Source organism: Arvicanthis niloticus, chromosome 11 (assembly GCF_011762505.2).
Source record: "Arvicanthis niloticus isolate mArvNil1 chromosome 11, mArvNil1.pat.X, whole genome shotgun sequence".
In the NCBI taxonomy this organism is placed as follows: domain Eukaryota; kingdom Metazoa; phylum Chordata; class Mammalia; order Rodentia; family Muridae; genus Arvicanthis; species Arvicanthis niloticus.
Window position 1 is genome coordinate 37842233 of NC_047668.1, and position 9550 is coordinate 37851782.

Consider the following 9550-nt stretch of genomic DNA (forward strand, 5'->3'; position numbering starts at 1 on the left):
TCTTTTTTTTTGAGTCAGAGTTGTATGATAAAAGTATAAGTCATATGTTACAAGTCTAAGGCTGGCTTAGACTTGTAACAATCCACCTGCCTCAGTTTATTCAGTATGGGCTTTCAGGCATGAGTCAACATGCTTGGTTTTCTAAGCATTTTATCTTCCAAATATAAACCAAACCAAAATGGCCAAAGATCTTTAGACCTTTTTTCTTACCTTTTGCCATCAAAGCAACAGGTGCTTATTTATAAAGCTGTTTTTTCCCATGTGACAATGAGTTGACATTTCTGTGTCCACACCACACTTCTATGTGTTATCACACAGTAATCCCATTAGGGAAGATTAGGGCCACTTTGAATTCTACAGTAAGGGATCTATAATTAAAGGCTGTCAGGGAGGCTGGCATTATATAAGCACTGGCTACACAGAGGGCACTGTGATATGTGTCCCATGCCCCCACCCCTGCCCGAATTCATATGAGAAAGTCACCATCAAAGTGGTTTCATCTCACAGCACTCAGAGGAGTCTTGCCTGGTCGCACACCATGTGCAGGTTTGAGCTTGTTTGAAGCTGCAAACTTAAGCCTGACTCTAACACAATGCCAGGTATTCCACTGGGATATGTCCTGAGAAGTCAGATTGCTACTCCTCAGACATTCTCCCATGTGGTTCTATCATAGGTCACTAGGTTACCTGGTCAGGGGAGTGTAAAAGAGGCCCTGGAGCAGAGCTTTGTATTGATTTCACTCCGGGGTCATGAAAGGGTTGGTGCCTCAAAGCACAGAGTTAGCAATGTGCCTCCAAGCTGTCTTGTTTAAATTCAACAGTTGTACACTAGACATGATGCCCCTTCTGTCAGTGTTCCAGGTTACACCCAACTCCTAGTGATATTGAGATTCTTAATCTCAGACCCAAGGGCATCTGCTTCTTAGCGGCTCTTGGCAGGGACAGCTCGAAGATAGGGGAAGAAGAAGAAGAAGAAGAAAAGGCAGAATCAGGCACAGAAAATATCTTCAACTGGACAAAAAGATGAAGATCCAGGGCGGAATATTTGTAATGGATTATGAATTTATGGGATAAGGATGTTGTTGCAAGTGGCTGCCTATAGCTTCTTCCCTCCCTGGGGGCCACTGATATCACTTTCTCTGCTCTTTAGGGGCTCAAAGGAAAATTAGTAGGGTAGGTGGTATCATAGTGATGCCCCAGGATGGGCACAGGACTCATTAGTTTTTGGCTGCCAGAGACTTTGTGGACTTAAGAGGAAATATGGGTGGAGTTTCAGGAAGCTCATGTTAGGTCTATAGGCTTGGAAGACTGCTCACTAAACAACAGATCCTTCAACGATCTCAGTGTGAGACACATGGACAATAGTTTTCTTTTGTTTTTTGTTTTTCACTGTTATGAATTTTTTTTAAATTTTTATTACCATTTTGTAACTTATAACGTATAAGAGACACCTAACATCCAGTCCATCATCTTTGACAATGAAATAGAACACTGTCATCTATCCTAACTTAAAAGACTTATAAATCCATATGTTATGTCCTGGTTTAGCTTGTATATTATCTGAGAACTCTCTTCTCATATATATTTTCTCAATGTTAAATAGCCTGGGTTGACTATGAGACTATAAGTAGTCTTTCAATCCCATCAGAAATCTGAGAACGAGCAACATTATCTGAAAATATAGGAAGCCTGACTCAGCTTTCAGAACTGAGGCAAGTTGTAGAGACAGCTGCCTACCCATACAGCTCCAGCAAGTCAGGAAGTTGGAGCATCAGTCCTCAGCCTTCTGGCCCAGGATCATCTCACAGACCTTTGAAAAACAGGAATTATTAAGTACTAGCTTATTCTGTCTCGGCAGAAATAAGCTGCCCTAACCTGTAACTCGTGTCCTCTCAAGAACAGTACAGGTCTTCAGGATGGACAATGTTTTTCTAAATTGCATATACATTCTCAACATCAGAATGAGAAAGGCCTCGGGCTTGCACACTTCATTTTTATTTGGAGTTTAAAAACAAACATCCCACAGCAGCCTCTGGGTGGTGATTCAAACAAATAAGTATACTTAATGACCAAATCGGGAACAGAGTCCCACCACACACAAAACTCTTCTCCCTCGTTCTTTCTATTCAATATGCTGAAATGCCAATTTCCTCTAAAGAGGAAATAGCCTGGATCATCAGCTGCCCCTCTTGGAAATAGCATACACCTTCCAGGCATGTGCTGGAAAATGGAGCTGCCCTGAGATAACACTCTGATGACCTAACATGCAGCCATGGTGGCAAACGCATTGGTAGACTGTCTGCCTATATGGTGGCAACTGGTGCTAGCATGTTCCTGAGACCCAAAAGTGCAGTATGCCATTTGAAGATGAACAAAGCTGAAAGGCCATTAGGGGTTAAGCCCATTCCCAGTGACTTTCTCAGCTGGGCACTTGTTATCCTTAAGGCTCTAAGTACAAAGCTGGGTAGATATAATTTGGCAAGAATGCATAAGCAATGAAAGGAATAGAATTCACAAGGACAATCTGCTGGTGTCTCCTATGCTTGACTTGTGACCCATGGCTGGAAGACTTGTGAGGTGTCCCAAGTGCCTTCCAAAGCAAAGCACACTTGTTGATAGGTCAGGCGAGGGAAGAGATGACCTTTGGGTGTCTGCTTTTTCACAGACTGGTTTTGACATCAGAATTTGGTTTCTCCTGTATTAGTAACTTTCTTTCTTTCTGGAATAAAAGCCCTGACAAAAGTGCTTCTTAAAGAAAGCATTTATTTTGGCTCACAGCTTTAGGTACAGTCCATCATTGCAGACGAGGTGTGGTAGCAGGAGCTTGAGGCCAGTCATATTGCATTCGCACTCAGCAGCAGAGAGAGATGAACATCTGTGCTGAGCTTGGCGATCCTTTTTATTTTTTTAAACAAAAACCTTTTTATTGTTTTTTTCCTGAATTTCACACCATGCACCCCAATCCCACTCATCTTCCCATCTCCTCATACCTGCCCTCCACCCCTGCAACTTCCCTTCTAACAAAAAAAAAATCTCACTGTGAAAACTGTAGAGTGTCAGATACTGTGCATCTGATGGTACACCCTTTGTTCACAGTTATTTGCTTGCAAGTGTTCATTGCAACGACTCATTGGTCTGATATGAGGCCTCTGCCTTCTGCTGCTCTGTCAATCCTGGAACCTCACTAGGAGTCTTTTAGGATATCCTGTTGTTGTCCTGTGCCATGGAGATCCTGTAATTTTGAATCTGAAGAACCAGCTCCTAAATGCACTGTAGCAGTTCACTGATAGGGTAGATGTTGGGGTGGGCCAATTCAAAGCCCTGGATCTGGGCGTGAGAGGTTATCTGAGCTGGTCAGCCCACCAGCTCTCCCACTTACCCTCCCTCAGGGTTGGCTTACCAGCAACCCCTGCAACCACGGCCAGGTCTACCCTGCTGCCCAAGTGAGGTACCCTGCTGCCCAAGGCCCCCTCTGTCTTGTAGCAGTTGAGGGACAGGGCCAGTTCTTTTACTTTCATGAGCCATGGGAAAGCTCTCCTGCCTGCCATGGGTGGCAAGGGGTGAGGGTGAAGGAGGGCAATTCTTCCTTGCTCATGCTGCCATACCAGGGATGCCTGTCTGGCCTTTAGTGGTAATAGACCCCCTGCTATTGCAGGGCCATGGAACCAAGTGTGGCTCCTGATGGTAGCACAGGCCAGGACCCTACCATGTTCCCAGGTGGCATCATCAGTTACTCACGTCAGGCTGTTCCTCACTACCCTCAAGTCTCCAGTCTGCTCTCTTCATTGTGCCCACATCCTTCTGTTTCTCTTTCTCTTCCATTTCTCCACCACTTATTTGGTCCTCTTCTCTTAGTGGCACCCGGGGTCTCCAAGTATCTGAGGTCATCTCAGGATTGGTCTCAGGAGTGCTATGCCCCACTCATGCATTATGGCACCTGGCAGGGGTCATTTTGGGCATGGTCTGCTCCCTAGGCATTGACAGTTCCAGAGTGGGGGTCATCTCAGGCTAATCCCCCTGTTCAGTCCCTATGGTGCTAGTCTGGTGGTTGTCTTGGGTGTGTTCCTTGCCTGGGCCACCGGAGTGGCCCTGTGTGAGATCTTGGGCTCACTCCAACATGAAGCCTGTGGTCTCAGTTGGGGTTCTTCTAGTCTCCAGTTTGTTCCCTGCCCTAAGGGCCTGTATGGCACCTGACTTGTGGTCATCTCAGGCTAGATCCCTGTCTGGTTACCTTGGTGCTGGACTGGTGGTTGTCTCGGGCTTGCTTTTTTCAGGGAATGTTAGGCTACCAATCATTCAGATGTTCACAGGTCATAACACTGAGCACAGACAGCCTGTCTCTCTGCCACCTACAGAAGCACATGAGACACAGCAGCCACACCTGCAATGCCTCCAGGGGCAGAACACTCTATCCTTTTTATTCAGCCCAGGACAGGACTTTAGCCTATGTGATGGTGCCACTCAAATTCCCATATGTCTTTTATAAGAACACCACTAAACTGTGAGGGCTTCACCCTCAAGACTTAATTACCTCCTGAATGCAACACTTCTTAAAACTGACTCACCAGGAACAGGTTTTGATACATGAAAAAGGAGAGGTGCCAACATTAAGATCACAACAGATGGGAACGTGGGAAAAAAAATCAATGAAATTCTGTTTCCTCTAAATGATGTAGATGAGGACCTGGGCTGAATGAGCATCCTGTGCCCAAGTGAAGCAGCTCAGGGATAGTGGGGAAGGTCTTTTGGTTTTTAGGTTCAGGTATGATGTCTGACCCTCTGTCATTACCCCAAAATAAGCACATTGCATTCCCCAGTGCCTGCACATTTCTGACTAAGCTCAATCTCCAGTAAGTGAAGTACGAAGACAGAAAACCATCCTCTTCACCTGTGGGGAAGTGGAGTTTTGTTCTCAAGAGCATCCTTCGATGAATCCACTGTGTAAGAGTAGAGACGTCAACTGCAGAAAGATCAGTGCTCAGGAAGCAATGGTGACCTAAAGAACAATGTCCCATCCCTTCAGCTAGAGGAAGAGATGCAGTTTACCAGTTCCACCATTTAACCTGGAGCTGGGATTACCCCTCTCTCATTAGAGCTGACACAGAAAAGCCACCCATAGCCCAGTAACCAAACCATTGTCATGGCTGACTTTGTGGCCTGCTATTTGAAATCACCATGTAGCTTCCCACAGGGACGGCAGCTTCCCCCCAGATCAAAAGGCACCTTTTCCTGAGGGGAGAATGTTCCGGTATAGATTTTTTTTCCTCTTTATCCACAAACTCACTTATTTTTTTTAATAGGGTGAAACAGCTAAGGTCTGGCCCAGTTAATATGTGGACTCCTGGCTATGAAAAAAAAATTGTTTTGGAGGATTGTAAAGTCCAACAGCTCTGAATTAAGGGAGAAAGTTAGCTGCTAAGGAGTGAAGTTTGTAGAGAAAGGGGTTTGGGAATAAAGGGGAAGTCTTTAAGATCCTTCAGTTCTGGTGGGTCAGCATGATAACAAAGGGAGACAGAGTGGGAGCAGCCGGTTTCCCAAACCCTTAACACAAAAGTACCAATCGCAGAAAAGATGCTCAAGGGAACCTGCTCAACAGTGGAAATAAGGACAAAATAGAAACTCAGACCCTGCCCAAAAACATAGGGAAAGAAGGAAAAACCAAACCAAACCAAACCAAACCCAAACCTAACCCCTCCCCACCCCACCGTACCCCACCCAACCCAACCCAACCCAACCCAACCCAACCCAACCCAACCCAATCTAACCCAAACCAAAATAAGACAAGCCAAAACAAATCAACCAACCAATCAACCAACTGAAAACAAAACAAAGCAAAGCAAAACCAGATATAATAAAGATACAAACAGCAAAAGCAGGCATACTGGTGATAACCATTGAAAACAGCTAATAATATCCACATGACCCAGGGAAACAGGAAAGCAGCCACAAACACACAGAGTGCAAGAAATGAGTCTCAGAACTTGGATGGGAACTAGGGACCCCTCTACTCAAAGACAAGGACACAGGGTATTCTGTTGGAAGACTGAGCAGAGTGTGCCCCACACCGCCATTCACTCTGTCAAGCAGGGAGAGTGTCTATACTGGGTAAAACACAACTTTAACAGGTGGTTAAATTACTTGAAAGAGATAAAACTCATTGACATTCATGAATGATTTCAATCAGTGTTGACTACAACTCTACACAACTCTACAATGTAATAGGATGAGCCCAAGACAGTGGAACACCATTCAGAAGGAGCTGTGTCCCTACTCTTGCTTGAAGCCTAGGAATGACCAAATTGCTTAAATTAGTCTATTATACATGTTTGGGTTTGGTTAATTAAAAGAATAAACTCAAGATTTTTGTTGAACAATAATTCATCTTTTGGGAGAGATTTGCTGTAGAGTGACACACAACATCATGGAGGTAAGTCACCTTTAGCTGCAAGGCTCCTCAACTGCAGGATATTTACTTGTGTGGGCAGCTGTCCTGCACAGTACAGGGCATTGAGCATGATCCCTGGCTTCCACGTACCAGGTGTCAGTAACATTTCCTAGTTTTGATAAACAAAATCACCACCAGACACTGTCAAATAAGTCCTTATGTCAATAAATAATCTGGGTCTTTCCCTGCACCCAGAAAAAAGGATATCCAGAAACCATCTTTCCTGTTTTCACTTGGGGCTCACAAGAAAGAAGGCTGAGCCAACTCATTACAGCAGTCCGAAGTCCTAAAAGTTTAAATATAGTGGGTTGCTGTGAACCGATGGTGCCTTTAGGTCTGAAGACTCCAATCAGAATGCCTGTCTTGTAAGAAGTTAGGATAAAGCTATCAAAATGCAGGACGTGTGTTAGATTGTTTAACACACAGGAGATCCAGCTCTCATCTCAAACTCAAGTATGCCCTCCACCCACTACACTGACAGCTGGCCCATGTGTCCAGTGGCTGAGACTCACTGCTCCTCTGTAGAGTTCAGGGTAGATGTTTCTTGTAGGCCTCCTCTTAAGAAGTAATTCATGTCCACACTGCTGTTTGAACCCCTGGTCTCCAACACCCCCAATCACATGGGGCTGACCACACTCTTCATACTGGCACGGGGTAGGGGTTGCACAGAATCCCCTTTCACCCGTTAGTGGCTGAAAGGGACACTAACACCATTTAGACCCAGAAAATTTGTCAGGGTGGATCATTCTCATGTCAGTTAGGCAGTCAGGGCCTCTGAAAAGCCACAGGGGAGTGTTATTTTATAATCTGACTTAAAAGCATGCACAATAAATAGGTATGCAAATACACACATACACACACACACACATATATATATATAAACACATAAATACACACACACACACACACACACACACACACACACACACACACGCTATATAGTGGCACACAGAGTTGTGCCACACAGTGAGCTAATACTCCTTTTAAGAGCTTTAGACTCTCTAATAAATAATGAGAATGGAAAGCCTCTCCTTAGAGTTGCTGGTAAGGGTGAGCTCATGAGACCTTTCTCATCCCCTCAAAAATTAATATAGGCTATTGTCATTGTCCTTGGTTGCTTCTAAAATGTGAAGGTAAGACCCTACTGTCGAGAAGACACCACACACTTTAGAAATAGGACCTGGAGGAACTGAGCTGCAAATGACTTGGGAATTTCCTCCCTGAGGACTGACTCTCAGTATCTGAAGGTGCTATGCAAGCTGCCAAGGCAGAAAGCAATTAACAGCCCTTCCTAGACTATGAACAACAAAAACGACTGGCCTGGCAAGATATCCCCAGTGGTACCATAGTGGCACTTTTATCTTAGGGGTAACCAATAGTCTAATTTGACTCAAGTCTCACTCAACGAGAGGGAATTTATGCCTGGTATTATGTACCGAGCCCCATGCCAGTGAATGGAGTGGTCATAGATCCTAGAGAAGAACCTGTAACTGTCATTTTGCTACCCCCAAATAATTTTTAATTGTATTCTAAATACTTATACCTGCAGATAAGTTTAACTCTCATCCCTCATTATAAAAGGTTAATTTTGCAGCAGGAAGTGGCTATTTACAGAGATACACAATGGGTCAAGATGCAGAGAATAAATGAGCATGGAGTATCCAGGCCCAACGGATACTTCTACAATGCAACCCCTGTACTAAGGCTGAGGGGACATCATGGAAGAGGAGGTGGAAGATAAAACTGCAAGATCAAGATGCCTTCTGATAGATAGTGATAGTCTCTATCTATCTATCATCTATCATCTATCTATCTATCTATCTATCTATCTATCTATCTATCTATGTATCTATGTATCTATGTATCTATGTATCTATGTATCTATGTATCTATGTATCTATCTATCTATCTATCTATCTATCTATCTATCTATCTATCTATCTATCTATCTATCTATGAGCCAGGGAAGCTGTACCCATAAAATCCTAAGGGTATGATCACCTAAACAAAACCTGCACAATGACAACTCCAAATGACTTGGAATTTACACTCCAATATGTTTGGGGGAAATTTCACAATACCCCACCCCTAGATGAAGAGCTACAGCCCAGCTATCAGTGGCTACCAAGATGGGGGGATCCATTTTCTCCGTGGAAGAGCCCTTCCTTGCTCTTTGACACCACAGTTACTGTGTGCCAGGTGAACAGGGTTTGCAGAGATGATATGGGTAAAAACAGAAATACAAAATTGAGTCGAGATTTCTACCCAGTGCTGTAATCAGGAAATGGAAGTGATATATGGAAAGAGAGAGGTCCAGCTGCATTTCATGCTGCTGTCACTGTATACACAGAAGACTTGAACTGTCAGTTACCCTACTGTAGGAATGAATAAGGCCCCAGATATGAAATCAGGGTATAAAAACAGATTGTGCCCATTTTACAACATAAAGTCAAAATTAAAAATGTATAGCAGGCTTTATGATAGAAAATATCATAAAATAAAAATTATAAAATATAAATATTTAGATAAGAACTTAGAAAAAAACAAACAAGCTTTCTTTATGTCAATAAAGCAGTTCAATGTCAAAGTTAATAGATGACAATACTGGGGTATATTGTCACACATGAGGCAAACACTAAGGCTATGACAATAGATGAATTATGTAAGCCTAAAGGGAATACAAGACATACAGATTAGTTCACAACACAGTTGAAAAATTTTAAAAAATGATCAAAGAGGAAATAATCACATGAGAATCCCCAGCAAGGAAAAGCATTACTATGGTATACTCAATCTTCATTGGACTAATGATTACATTAGAAGCAAGTGGAGATCAGACATCAGGGCCCTGGGATGAAGGAGAGCAGAAGTGAGTAGACAGCACCAAAGTGACAGACAAGGCAGGGGGCGGAGTGAGAGAAGGCCAGTCATGTGTGGTCTCCACTGGAGGCCAGCCATGCGTGGTCTCCTGAAGTGGAAACTTCTAGTTTCTTTGGAAAGTTAGTTATGTCAAATGATGTTTTGCTGGGGCACACAGGTGAAAGGATGTCTTGTTGAAGCAGACACGGGTGAAAGGATGTTTTGATATAGCAAACATGTGAAAGGA

The 9550-nt window shown here is 43.6% G+C and overlaps 1 non-coding gene across 1 annotated transcript; it reads right to left on the reverse strand.

Moving 5' to 3' along the window:
* Positions 1-4275: 4275 nt before the first annotated feature.
* On the reverse strand, positions 4276-4402 carry LOC117717409 (small nucleolar RNA SNORA17). The gene has a single exon (XR_004607902.1). It is a non-coding gene; the product is annotated as a small nucleolar RNA SNORA17 (small nucleolar RNA).
* Positions 4403-9550: the final 5148 nt, after the last annotated feature.